Here is a 15023-nt window from a genome sequence, read left to right as displayed (position 1 = left end):
TGCTTGGTCAGCAGGGTGAGCTGCTCTGAGCGGCCACCCTCAGGAGACATGCCTCTACCACAGTCATGGCACACCTTGGCACACCTTGTGCCGGAGTTGTTCTCAGGTTTGTTGGATGCAGTTCGGTTTCTCTGAGTAATCATGGTCTTGAACAGCTGTTGTCAGTGTGTGTCCTCTTATAGAATTGCCATGCCATTTCTTGTTTAGAAGCACTGGACATTTTTAGAGGGGGTTCCCTAGTGATTATGTAGTTTTACTTTAGATTAGGTAGAAAAACACATTTTAGGAGTCGAAGATCCTCTCATGAAGCACTATCACATTGAGGAGAAACAATTTTAAGTGGGAAGGTGATTTGAGGAAATGAGGATCCCAGCAGGATTTGTTTCTGGACTGTGACTTCTCATAGTACATAGTCAAGGATTGTTTTGTTAGTGCTGGGAATTCTGAACAGGGAGAAACATGGGCAGCTTTTATGAGGCTCATACACTGAAGGATATTTCTTTATCTGAGGGGGGATGGTTTGCTCCAAGTTGGGAAAAATTGAAAAAAAGTTTGTGGGACTTAAGTCCTAACTCAATTGCGCTCTTGGTTATCTATTACCACCTAACAAACCACCCTAAAATACAGGGGCTTCAAACAAAAACCCAGCTATTATTCGTGATTCTGGGAATTCAGAGCAGGCTCAGTGGGGATTGTTTACCTCTGCTTCAAGTGGTGTTATTTGAGGGGAATCGACTGGGGCTGGAAGATGCAAGATGGCCTCACTCACATTCTCAGAGCACTGGGGCTAAGTGTTGGCGGGGAGACTTCCCTTCCCTTCCAAATGTCTCTCTCTCCATGTGTCTCTCATCATTCATCAGTCTTAGTTTGGTTACATGGAGGTTGCTGGCTCTCCAAAAGAATTGGAAGACCTCTGACAGCTCCAAAGTCGCACAGTGTCATGTCTCCCATATTCTAGTGATCAAAGTAAATCACAGGGTCAACCTAAGTTCAAATGAAAAATGGACTCCATTCCCAGGCTGGAAGAGCACCATGACTGCCCAGGAAATGTCAATGGCCATTTGTTTGCTGAAAAGCTGCTGCAGTGACTGACTTCTAGCAAACTGCTTCAAATTCCTTCACTTAGCAAATTAACATTAGACAACTGCCTCCATAAAAAGAGTTAATTTATTTTATTGACTGTAAAATGCCACCAATTTTAAGGTGCACATTATTTTGTTTATTATTTAAAAAGAAAAAGGCCATCAAACAAATTAATGTCATCACATGACATAAATTGTGATGCATCTCAATTTCTGTGACATTAAAAGATGGGGAAAATGTGCACATGAGAGTCACATCGCACCCTTCTCCCTTCCCCCCTTGGTGTCCATATGTTTGATCTCTGCATCTGTGTCTCTATTTCTGCTTTGCAAAGGAGAGCATCTACACTATTTTTCCGGAATCCACATATATGAGTTGGTATGAGAAAAAAATGGTAAATATCTGATATATGATTCAACAGAATTCTGAGATGAATGGGTAAAAAGTCAAGGTTTAAGGGTTCTCAACGAGATAGCACAGGCACAGAAAAAAGAAAGGCAAAAATAGTAATTGATGGTTTTTATTCCAACCATTTTCCTTTTCCCTTCCCTGATCCTCTGTTGGTTTTTTTGTTTGTTTGCTTGTTTGCAGTTTTTATAAAACTAATTTTTATTGGAGTATGGCTGCTTTGTAATGTTCCATTGATTTCTGCTGTATAGGAAAGTGAATCAACTATACATGTATACATGTCCCCTTTTGAGTGGGGTTTCCTTCCCATTTAGGTACCACAGAACATTGAATAGAGTTCCCTGAGCTATAGAGTAGGTTCTCATTGGTTATCTATTTTATATACAGTATCAATAGTGTATATATGTTGATCTTGATTTCCCAATTCATCGCACCCTTCTCCCTTCCCCCCTTGGTGTCCATATGTTTGATCTCTGCATCTGTGTCTCTATTTCTGCTTTGCAAAGGAGAGCATCTACACTATTTTTCCGGAATCCACATATATGAGTTGGTATGAGAAAAAAAAAAAAACTCATCATTATTTTTGCCTCTGACTCCAGTAATTATCAACTTTCACATTTCTCATCCTGACTAAGGCACTCATCCTGGCCATGATCAGATAGAAGAGGGCTGTAAGGAATCATTATTTACCTCTTACCTCCTCATCAAACCATAGGGAAAGACAACCCATAGGAACCAGGAGAATAATTGACTATTTATAGCTTAAAAAGCAAAGCTACACTCTGTTGGGAAGTTGATGCCTACTTTTGGTTGCTTTGCATCACTCAGCTCAACAAATACACCAAGACCATATAACTTTTTAAATTAATTACTTGAATGTTTTTCACCATTGATTAAGTTCTTGTTATTTTCACAGTGGCTTCATAGATGCCACACACTGTCATAAAAGCAGTGATCATTGTATTTCCATACAGTGTGCTAGATGCTACAATGGTAAAAAGACAGACACAAAACCTTCCCTCTGATAACTCACAGTCCAAAGAGGGTGGCAGGCAGAGGAAAAGTGAAATAAACATCTTAAATCACAAGAGATACTGTAAGTCCTGTGAGGGAAATAAAGAAGATGAAGAGGGAAAATAAGAGGACTCTCTTTCAGATAGAGTGGTAAAGGAGGAGCGTTCTGAGGAAGGACATTTAGGCAGAGACCTAATAAAAAGTCTGAGCCTAGAAAAAGCCAAGGGAAGGTGCTCTAGATCAGATGGGAGACACAGTAAGTGCAAGGGTGCTGAGGTGGCAAAGAGCTTGGTACATTCTTGGTACTGAAAGTAGATTGATATAGTTGGAGTACAAGGAGAAAATTTGCCTAAAGACCATAAAACCCCATCCCCCAAAAATGCATGTTCAAATTTCTGCTATGTTCTACACAGGAAAAACAAACAAAAAGTCTTTAAAAAACAAAACACCAATAAAAAACAACTGGATCTAGAATTTTACAAGCCTATAAACATCTCTGGGAGGAAAAAAATGGGTCCTGAGTTGTTTTGGTTGTTTCCTTCTTAGACTATGATGATACTGTTTCTTGGATTTAGAGGAGTTTATTCATTAAGTCAGTATTTCTTAAATAAGAGTAATGAGAAAAATCCATTGAAGGAAAATATTTTAAATTGTCAGTGTTCACTTCAATTATTTTAACTATAATATTTCTTTAAGATGAATGAAGTGTATGTGCCTTTTGCTCACAGCTCTTATACAAATCTAAAACTAAATGAAGTTTACAAATTAAATACAAACTAAGTTACAAAACCAATAAAGTGCAAATTACTGACATTAATTGAGAGTAATGGACAATGTTAATTGCTGCCACTGAACTGCAGATGGTTGGTTACTAAAGTTTCGTATCACTTGTTGCAGACTTGGATCATCAATTGAACTTTTATTGTTATCATACTCATTGTTTATCTTTTTAAAAAATGTTTTCTTTTAATAACAGACCCATTGTCTTGAAAGGCCAATGTGCACACTTCAAAATACAATATTGAAATTTTAAAATATCAATTAATAAAAAAAAATCTCTGTTTTTCACTACTACATTCATTTACTGCTATCTAACCACTGCTAATTTGTATATTAAAAGATGAGATTTCACAATATAGCCACTGACTTCATGAATATGCACTGATGGTCAGCTCTGGGGTCCTTACAGTTACACATACCAATGATTGGGCCATTCCATTGTCCTACCATCTTTCTCTACAGAATGACTTCAAAAGCTTAGAGTGCATAATGTAATCTGGCTTTACTTGGTATTAACATGATCTTATGTACAGTGGAAATGCCCCTATGAAATTGAATGGAATATTCCAGAAAAATATCTATTTCTGCTTCATTGACTACATTAAGCCTTTGACTGTGGATCACAATGAACTGTGGAAAATTCTTAAAGAGATGGGAGTACCAGACCACCTTACCTGCCTCCTGAGAAACCTGTATGCAGGTCAAGAAGCAACAGTTAGAACTGGACATGGAACAACAGACTGGTTCAAAATTGGGAAAGGAGTACATCAAGGCTGTATATCATCACCCTGCTTATTTAACTTATATGCAGAGTACACCATGTGAAATGCTGGGCTGGATGAAGCTCAAGCTGGAATCAAGATTGCCTGGAGAAATATCAACAAGCTCAGATACGCAGATGACAACACCTTATGGCAGAAAGTAAAGAGGAACTAAAGAGCCTCTTGATGAAGTGAAAGAGAAGAGTGAAAAGCTGGCTTAAAACTCAGCATTCAAAAACTAAGATCATGGCATCTGGTCCCATCACTTCATGGCAAATAGATGGGGGAAAAAATGAAACAGTGACAGACTTTATTTTCCTGGGCTCCAAAATCACTGTGGACGGTGACTGCAGCCATGAAATTAAAAGATGCTTGCTCCTTAGGAAGAAAAGCTATGACACACCTAGACATTGTGTTAAAAAGAGAAATCACTTAAAAAGAGACATCACTTTACTGACAAAGTTCCATATAGTCAAACTTATGTTTCTTCCAGTAGTCATGTACGGATGTGAGAGTTGGACCATAAAAAAGGCTGAGCACCAAAGAACTGATGCCTTCAAACTGTGGTGCTGGAGAAGACTCTTGAGAGTCCCTTGGACAGCAAGGAGATCAAACCAGTCAATCCTAAAGGAAATCAACCCTGAATATTCATTGGAAGGACTGATGCTGAAGCTGAAGCTCCAATACTTTGGCCACCTGATGAGAAGAGCCAACTCATTGGAAAAGACCCTGATGCTGGGAAAGAAGGCCGGAAGAGAAGGGGATGACAGAGGATGAGATGGTTGAATGGCATCATCAATTCAATGGACATGAGTTTGAGCAAACTCTGGGAGATAGTGAAGAACAGGGAAGCCTGGCAGGCTGCAGTCCATGGGGTCACAAAGAGTTGGACACAACTGAGTGGCTGAACAACAACAATAACTTCAATAAAAGGAGTAGTCTGAGAGTTCCAGAATGTGCTATTACTTTAAGATGACCATAAATATGAAAATCCAGAAATGTTTAAATCCCATAGATTTTATGGACTCAGGAAATATGTCAGATGATTTCAGGTTGAGAAATGGTGCACATACTAATAATGGGGTTAAATGAAAGAAAAGGTCATCTGAACTGTTTTATAGGAACAATCAACCCAGTGTGATTACAGCCAGAGTAACATGCTACAGAGACAGCATGAGACAGTCAGGCAGTGTAGAAACAATGTGAATAAGGAAGTAAAAAAAATGTACTAGCCAATAATAATGATTAATACTTATTATATGTCTATAGCATCAGGCATTGTATTATGTCATTAATAAATATTAATGATTTTTAAAATGCAGTTTTTTTTAACTACCAGAGTTTTTTTAGTTACATATCCAACTAAAACATACAGTTCCAATCAGGTAACTTAAAAAAAAAAAGAGGCAGGAGAGTAATTTGTTTCTAATTTAACATATTAGGTCTAAGAATTCTGAAGATCCTGAAAACTCTCCTGCTCAATTTCCAGAGACCCAATTTCTCCCTGGGGCTTTCCTGATAGCTCAGCTGGTAAAGAATCTGCCTGCAACGCAGGAGACCTGGGTTTGATCCCTGGGTTGGGAAAATTCCCTGGAGAAGGAAATGGCAACCCACTCCAGTATTCTTACTTGGAGAATCCCATGGACAGAGGAGCCTGGTGGGCTACATTCCATGGGGTCACAAAGAGTCAGACATGACCAAGTGACTAACACTTTCACTTTCAATCTCTCCCTAAGTTCCAAACTTGAATATCAGTACACATCTCAAACTCAGAGCATCACTGGTAGATGGTGCCCCAAGTTGACTGCCAACAGCTCTTTCTGTCCCTATATATGGATGCTGCTCTTGCATCAGGAGGTAAAGTCCTACTCCTTCTCCTTTGAATACCAGCTGGCCTTAGAGGCATGCCTGACCAGTAAAACACAGAAGAAGTTAACAGCTTGATACTTGCAGAGTAGGCCATAAGAAGCCATGCTGGAACTTCTGCCTAGCTCTCTTGGAGTGCAACTCTCTGGTATACTCACTCTTGGAACTGAGATGCCCTATTGTATGAAGGTCAAGCAACATATGTTTGCACTGCCATTAACAGCTCTAGCTGAGCTGCCAGCAAATGGCCAGAATTGCCTGCCAGCCACAGGAATGAGCCCCAAATGACTCACTGCAACTGCCAAAGAAAAACAACCAAGAATCACTTAGTTGAGCCTAGTCCACCTTTGAGAAACATGAAAGATAATAATCCGTTGTACTTTTAAGTCACTATGTCTTAGAGTGGTTTGTTATATAGCAATAGGTGACTATAAGGGGATCCCGAACCAAATCCTTCATTTCCCCTCACGAAATCTGCCCCTCCTTTTTACATCCCATCTCAGGAAACACTTCCTCCTAATTAGGTAAAACATCTTGGAGTGATCCTTGGTCTCTCTTTCTCAAATGTTCCATCCAATCCATTGGCAAATCCTGTTGACTCAGTCACTAAGTCATATGCCACATTTCTTCATTTACTATTTCTTCTGCCCCTCCCATCCTTCTCCATGTGGCAATTATCTCTCACCAGAGCTTCTGCAGTAGCAGCTGGGCAGGCAGCCAGAGTCCTTTAGGAACAGAAATCACTCCTCTGCTCAAAATTCTCTTGTCACCCTTAGAATAAACCCAAAGTCCTGGCCTTGGCCTAAAACGGACTCCAGGACCTAGTTCTTGCTTCCTTCCAACCTCATATCTCATCACTCTCTCCTCCGCATGTGCTTCAGCCAGAGAGGCCCTCTTGCTGTCTCCTGATCACCCTACTAGAAATCACACACACCCCTTGGCTTTTTCCACCCCCTGACACTGCTTTAGTTTTATTCAACCTACCTTTGTTAATGATCTCTTTGCTAACAGTCTATTTTCCCCATTCAAATGGAAACTCCTTGAAGACAAGGATTTTGCCTATTTTGTTCAGTGATATATTTTGATATATCTAAAATATATGTCTAAAATAATGCTTGGCATATAGTAGGGACTAAATAAGTATTTGTTAAATGAATGAATGATCCCTGATTCCCGAAGTAGCAATAAGCAGTGACATGCATCCATCTTCCTGACACATAAGCTAACATTTTCCATACTTCAGCTCTGAAGATCAAGACACATGACTTTTCCAGGCTGACCTGGGGTGAAAAGGAGCACACTTCATCCCTATGTAGTCCACACTATTTTTTTTTTTTGCCCTCAATACCATCTGGGTATTAAATTCTCATTGCATGACCACATAGCCTTCTTCCAGTCCTGATTTCCTGAACTCAAGTTCAGACTGGATTTTGTGGAGGAGCCCATGCAAGTACAGATGGCCAATCCTGGTCATTTGTATATTTAATTAATGTTGGTAGATCCCCTACTGTGTCCCAGGCCCTGTACAGAGAGCTGGTTATATACAGACTGGGCTTCACCTATTCAAAGCTGGCATTTTAAGGTATGCTTGAAAGATAAAGCCACTGGGGAATAATGGTCAAATGCCCCAAGAGGCCACCTAGAAGCACAGCCTCAGGTATGAAATGGAGCTCATAGCTCACCTGCTTCAGTTCAGACTGCACCCCAGAGGTCCCCTGGATCCTCAAAGGTCATGCAGCCTTCCATCAGCCTGAGATTAGACTGGATTTATACCATAACTGCCCTTTGTAGAAAATAAAACCTCACATTTGAATGGTGCTCTGAGGAATGATAACAGCCAGCACTTATTGGTGTTAGTACCATTAAGAGCACAAAATAGCATCCCATTCTTGCCTCACAATTAACTTGAGAGGTGGGGACCATCATCCCTATTCATAAGTGAAAAAACTGAAGCTCACAGAGGTTCAGTGATTTTTCATGCAGCTCACATAGAGCAATCAGAACCCACATCTGCCTCACTCCAAAACTTATGCTTTTTCCTTAACACCACATTGCTGCCTATTAAAAATTACAACAAAATGCCCCAGTGTCAATACTTTCAAAAGTATTATCTATTACCTCTTTTTGTCATGATGTATCTTTCTGAGTCAGAAAAGTCAAGGGTTGCTATCCCCATTTTACAAGAGAGAAAAGTCACTCCAATCAGACAAGCAAAATGCAAGTCATTTAGGATTACCAGGCAGGACCGTGTATTCAAAAGTTATTTCCCACATCAGCTGCGCTTGTACCCAACCTACAAAAAGATTTCTTTCTTTGTCTAACAATCTGTTTAAGTCTCCAACTGCCTCTTTTAATAATGTGAATATTCTTAGGAGGGCTTATACCCCAAGGAAGTTGTCAGGTATATCGGGATCTGTCTGAGTCAGTTGAGAAGTTACTGCTTCTAATGTAAGGCACCCGTTGGGGGAGTTCTAGGCCCGAACTCCTTCAGAAAACTACTCTGACTGGGCCCTAACGAGGTACTCCTTGACTGGCAGTGGTTGTGTGACTACATGAGCCAGCCAGGCCCAGGAACTCTGGCCTTCTGACTCCAGAGCTTTTGTCTATAGGACTCAGCCACCAACTTGAGCTCACTCTAGTCTGAACTCATCATCCTGGCACTCTTCGGGGACCCATGCAGTGCCTGAGGCTCTGCAGCTAACCAGAACAGACCCAGAGAAGTCACAAGAGAGCTCTCAAACTCCATCTGGTACAAAGATTCATGTTCTTTTGAAGTTTGTCCTCTTAGTCTGTAAATGCTTGGACTTCGAGGGTATGTTACTGAGATGGACTCATTTGCAGTAAACAGAAGACACATCGACAGAACTTACTTGTGTCTCCCTGCTCGAAGACAGAAGCACCACTCGGAGATGTGCTCCAAATCCCTGGGACAGACACATGGGGCTCCAGGGGCCCTTCCTTGGCATCGTCTCTAGATGACATTGGCCGTAGCCAGCACACCCACCCAGCATAACCAACATGCTTTGCCCACACACCACAAAGGCCCTGGGAAATCCTGTGTCAGAGCCAAACAGCTGTAAACCTTCAGGCCTTTCAAAACATTCCTAAGGCCCAGAAGGACAATGTATTATCCGTATTTACCCAGGAACATGAAGGCAAAACCACACTCATGAATATTTTCAGCAGTTGGGGCTGTCAGAAGAGCAAGACACATGATTAAATATACCCAGGCCAGTTTTCCTGCACTATTAGGCAGGGCTTGTTTTGGCTTTTGTTTTTAAACACTATTAGCTTCAAACAGCAATCATATTGAAGGAAATAATCATTATAATAATAAACATATTTTCTGCATCATGAATTATTATAGAAGTTTTTCCTGTATTTATTTTCTCTAGAATTCTTAAATTCCTATGGAACACATTTGCAGTAAGATTTTCAACTGGTGGAATCTTCTATGAAGATTCAGCGATAGGCGGGGGGAGGTTCACCAGCTCACATAAGAAAGTAGGTGCACAAGGAAACCAGATCTGAAAGAGACACGTGCACCCCAATGTTCATCGCAGCACTGTTTATAATAGCCAGGACATGGAAGCAACCTAGATGCCCATCAGCAGACGAATGGATGAGGAAGCTGTGGTACATATACACCATGGAATATTACTCAGCCATTAAAAAGAATTCATTTGAATCAGTTCTAATGAGATGGATGAAACTGGAGCCCATTATACAGAGTGAAGTAAGCCAGAAAGATAAAGACCATTATAGTATACTAACACATATATGTGGAATTTAGAAAGATGGTAACGATAACCCTATATGCAAAACAGAAAAAGAGACTCAGATGTATAGAACAGACTTGTGGACTCTGGGAGAAGGCGAGGGTGGGATGTTTCAAGAGAACAGCATTGAAAACATGTATATTATCTAGGGTGAAACAGATCACCAGCCCAGGTTGGGTGCATGAGACAAGTGCTCGGGCCTGGTGCACTGGGATGACCCAGAGGGATGGGGTGGAGAGGGAGGTGGGAGGGGGGACCGGGATGGGGAATACATGTAAATCCATGGCTGATTCATTTCAATGTATGACAAAAACTACTGTAATGATGTAAAGTAATTAGCCTCCAACTAATAAAAATAAATGAAAAAAAAAAAAAAAAGAAAGTAGGTGCAATTTCCCACAACTATTAAAATCCTCTTTACACTTCTTATGTTGTGTTAATCAACCTCTCTAAACTTCAAACTATCATTTTCTTTTTCAAAAAGGATAAGAATCATTTAACTAAAGCATCTTAAGGGCTAATACACAGAGTGCGTGTGTTCAGTCATGTCTGACTCTTTGCAATCCCATGGACTATATAGCCCACCAGGCTCCTCTGTCCATGGGATTCTCCAGGCAAGAAAACTGGAGTGAGGTTGCCATTTCCTTCTCCAGGGGATCTTCCTGACCCAGGGATTGAACCCATGTCTCTTGTGTCTCCTGCATTGGCAGGCAGATTCTTTACCACTGTGCCACCTGGGAAGCCCTCTATATTAAATGCACAGTGTGTTAAGTGCTTTATAAAAATTATCTCCTTGAATTCTTACAGCAACCCTGTCAGGTAAACACTCATCATGACCACCGCCCTTTTATAGATGAGGACATGAGACACAGCATTTTTTAGTAACTAGCCCAAGGTCACATGGAATTGGTATTCAAACCAAGATCCACCTGACTGCAAAGCCAGCAAGTATAACCACTAGGCTCTTCAGACTTGTTTCAGAGGTTGACACCACAATAGATATAGCATCCAATAGCAAATACAGGTAGTTCCCAATTTTTTTGGTTATTCAATTTATGAATAACACACATATTTGGACACAGTGGCAGAGCCCCCTCCACCCTTAGTGTTCTTCCTGTAGACACTTTTGCAAATGAAGTCCCCATTCCTTCCCCCAGAGGACTCCCCACCCTCCACTGAATCCCTTATTCCATCACTCTGCTTTCCCTAACCCCAGCACAGAGGCTGTCCTCTAAGGGCTACTGAGGGAACTGCTAAAGTGCAAGGCATCTCATGGAACCTGTCCGCAGGGACCTGTACTATTACCAGCACTGTGATTTCCTTCCAATAAGGATTCTGCTGTGCTACCCGCAGTTGGCCCTCCAACGTATGATTTTCCATGGGAAAATAATATGTTACTTTCAAACAACCAACCCACAAAGGAGCCCTATCTATTCCAACTGCCTGTTTAAGATCCTGTGACAGTGAAAATTCCAATTCAACCTTATCTTTCCAAACCTAACAGTGAAAACCACCAGGATGAAAAAAAAAGTTTCCTGTTTCACTTTTTACTGTACTTATGTAAATCAATCATTACTGCAGTTTCCCAATGCCAGAAATTATTAGTCATTTCAGTGTTTAATGGCACATTTTGCGAAATCTGGTCCAGTGCAAACCACACAGCAGCTGGGTTATCTGTTTTATATTCCCTTCCAGACTTTCACCATTTGAAATGATCTGTTGCTTACTTTTTTGTCCTTTATTGGCAGCATTTTCATTCTTCACACTTTTCTTCTATTCTTTTATGCTAATCCTTGAAATGTCAGTCTTAGTCCACTGAAATGAAAAATTCAAAAAAAAGAAAAACAAAATCTGTTGAAATTTCTTTAAAGTTGTAAAAGTAATACATGTCATTTATAAAAATTAACTTTTGGGGACTTGTCTGGTGGTCCAGTGGTTAGGACCCCCACACTTGCAATGTAGGGGGCGCAAGTTCAATACTTGGTTAGGTAACTAAGACCCTGCAGGCTGTGTGGCACAGTCAAAAAAAAAAAAAACAACTTAATAAAATAAAATTTTTAAATGGCTTTATAAAAAGAAAAAGTATGCTAGGGTGAAGATTTAATAAAATTAATAATTTTTTAAAAATAACTTTTTTACCAATAAAAATCATCCTTTGACCTTCAATCTAGTAACTTAATTACAAAAGAAAGATTGTGGCACTTATTACAAAAATCCCTTTCTTACATAAAACATAACCCTTTAAAATAGTAAATACAGCAGTTTGCAAAACTTGAGCACACGTCAGAATTACCTGGAAGGCTTGTAAAAATCACAAATTGCTGGACGCCCCCCTTAGAGTTTCTGATTTAATAGGTCTGGGGTGGGGCATTTCTGATAAATTCCCAAGTGATGTTGATGCTGCTGGTGGGAAGACCATACTTAGATAATCACTGGTGTAATATTAGAGCTCAAAAAATAATAATAAAAAAAACCTTGAAGATCATTTATGCCTTATTAAAGCTCTATTACTTACAATTTACAAACTCCTACTCTCACTGGCCCGAGAGCTAGAAGAAAGTTTATTGGAAGCAACTGGGATATCTCCACGACTCCAAGACAAAGCTGAACAATCAAAGCAAAGAGCAGATAGATTGAGGGATGTGGTAGGTGGCAGAGGACTTCCTCGGTTTGGGTCCCCCTCTCTCTGCCCCTCCACTCACAAATTCAAGCTTGGGATTGCTTTGGGCTAATCATCAAGGGAGAGATCTGACTGGCCCCTGGCCAATCAATCTGTTTAATCAGCTCAGGCCACAGGTGCAGAATCTCTTAACCCAAGCATGGCACCATGAGACAGAAGATGTGGTTCTTAGGGAAGAGTGGTGTGAGCTTCACAGAGATGCTACATGGCATAACCTGAACTCTTGTTTTTCAAAAGAGAGAGCTATGTTTGGAAAAAGTAAAGCCCTTGCCAAGAAGCACACATGAAATAAGTGCAAAACTGAAACCAACCTTTTTTTTTTTTTTTTTTTTTTTTTTTTAAAATTTGGGGCAGGGGGAATATTGCATGTGGACCCAAAGCTGGCCTGTGAGGGGCAAGTAGAAATTTGTTTCTTAGCCAGTGGAAGGCTGGAGCTGCTGGCATCTGTTCCAGAGAGAAGAGTGTTAAACATTTGGGATTTTGGCAGGCAGATTAACCATGGTAGCTGGAAATGTGCCAGAGTCAGAGTATGTACTAAAGGTTACAAACCAACCCTCCTTTTTTTTCTTTCCAAAGAGCCAGTTTACCAGCACACCCTTGCCAATTTCCCTGTGGGGAACATTTACAGTCAGTGCAGACACCATGTTTCAGATGAGAAACAACCCCAGTTGTCAGTGTTTTTCAACAGTTGCCATTTCCAAACCACCATCAGCAGATTACCCAGGGGCTGCCAGCTAGACCCCATTTTGCACATCCAACCCCTCAAACCCACCTCCCACAATGGCTAGCACTCTCTCTCTCTGGGACTTACGCACAAAATGAGCCCACTGTCTCAACCTTCTGCTGCCCTTGTTTCCAGCTCAGAGTCAGCTCCTTCCTAACTTTTGAACAGTAGAACATCAGTACTATAAGAAGAAGACAAGTCTGGGCAAGTGCATGTAAGACCAAGAGCAGTGTCTTTAAGAGACTTGCTCTAAAAAAAGAAGAAGAAGACTGTGAAGGCAGCCAATAAGCAAATGCCCCCAGGGATAGTGACTCTGTAATTATTTAAAGAAGGAAACTCTTGTGCAAATTGCCCAAGTCGTCTCATTTCAGGCTTCCGTTGTGTGGCTTGGCGGCCTGCTGCTTCATTCCCATCAGAGGGCAAAGGCTGAAAGAGAAAGAAATCTCCGTGACTGTAAGTGATTCCCAAGCCCTTGGCCTCTGCCACCTGTCACTGAGCCACTGACGCACCTCCCCGGTCACACTGGCAGGGCTCCACCCGACCTCCTGTCCCACATTTCTTAAGAGGCACAAGATGCATTTACTTCACTGGCCACAAAGACAGCACTGGGGGCCGGGGTGGGGAGGTGGCACACTTCCATCTGATAATGCTTCCTGGGCCACAGAGCCTAAAACAACACAAATTGCAGGCTTCCGGAGGAATGAGGGGGGAGCCAGGGCTGCCGCAGCTGTGCATTCAGCAAGACTTCCTGGAACGTAATGTCATCATGAGATTGTCTCCATGGCAGACCTGGAGTTCCAGTTGCAGTACTGGCAAAATATGGGGATGGCAAGACAGATGAAGTCCTGGTACTTAATGGCTGTGAAGACAGAAACATTTTTACACATTTGAAGGCTCTAGCTCCATCCTCTCCTGTTTTCTTCCTCTTTCTTCCTCTTCATCCTCCTCTCTACTCAAAATCTGCCCCCATCCTCATTTTACAGTTGTTAAACTTCCAGGGTGGGTTCCCACCAAGCATACTAAACTAGATATCTTGAGAAATGCGAAAATGTGTGTTGAGGTGAGAATTTGGCACATGGATCAAGCCACGTCCCTCTCTAAGATCAACCTGCCTCAATGTACCCATTGTTTCTTCAACAATCCCTGTTGAAGACACTATTCTTGGCTTCCCTGGTGGCTCAGTGGTAAAGAATCTGCCTGCCAATGCAGGAGACATGGGTTCGATCCCTGGTCCAGGAGGATCCCACATGCCACAGAACAGCTAAGCCTGTGCACCAGAGCCTGAGAGCCACAACTCCTGAAACCCCCGAGCCCTGGAGCCCCTGCTCTGGAACAAGAGAAACCACTGCAGTGGGAAGCCTGCGCACCACAGCCAGAGAGTGGCCCCTGCTCGCAGCAAATAGAGAAAAGCTTGTGCAGCAGCGAAGACCCAGGACAGCCAAAAATAAAATAAATAATTTTTTTTTTTAAAGAAGACACTATTCCTAGTGATGGTGGGTATCACATGATCCCTGCTCCAAAGTCTCCTGGGTGAGGCAGATACCTGGAAAACTAAGGAGAACCTGGAGAAATACCTGTTGCAAAGTGGTACCTACAAAGTACCATTCCATCTAGTTTTACTCAATCTCACACACACACAAGCACTGGATTAGTATATTATATACGATAATCTTCACACAACCCTAGGAGCTGGCAGGGGAACAAAGTTGTTAGTTTTTTGCTCCAACTGTCCCTCCTGGACTGGGAGCTCCCTTGCGGGAGGGCCCTGGTTATAGACTCAGAGAGTCTTATAGTTGAAGGGACCATAGCAGAAAGACACCAGCCTAGCACCTTCTTCATATAGATGAGGAAAAAGATGTAGGAAGGCAGAACGGGATAGTGACAAAAGCAGGGGATTCTACTTGGCCACCTGGCTTGCTGTCCTGGCT

The 15023-nt window shown here is 41.6% G+C and overlaps 1 protein-coding gene across 3 annotated transcripts in view; it reads right to left on the bottom strand.

Moving 5' to 3' along the window:
• Positions 1–15023, bottom strand: part of TOMM7 (translocase of outer mitochondrial membrane 7) — a 229167-nt gene that overhangs the window by 26489 nt on the left and 187655 nt on the right. For 2 of the 3 annotated variants that reach the window (XR_011486585.1, XR_011486586.1), the window contains 2 exons: positions 12207–13521; positions 11419–11506 (listed from right to left, as the gene is read on the bottom strand). The gene's annotated coding sequence lies outside the window, so the exon portion shown is untranslated. The remainder of the gene's footprint in view (positions 1–11418; positions 11507–12206; positions 13522–15023) is intronic. The other variant, XR_011486587.1, reaches the window with a different exon arrangement.

This window comes from Odocoileus virginianus, unplaced genomic scaffold (assembly GCF_023699985.2).
Source record: "Odocoileus virginianus isolate 20LAN1187 ecotype Illinois unplaced genomic scaffold, Ovbor_1.2 Unplaced_Contig_29, whole genome shotgun sequence".
NCBI classification, from domain to species: domain Eukaryota; kingdom Metazoa; phylum Chordata; class Mammalia; order Artiodactyla; family Cervidae; genus Odocoileus; species Odocoileus virginianus.
Note: the sequence above shows the minus strand (reverse complement) of the source record. Positions and strands in the feature narration are given on the sequence as shown.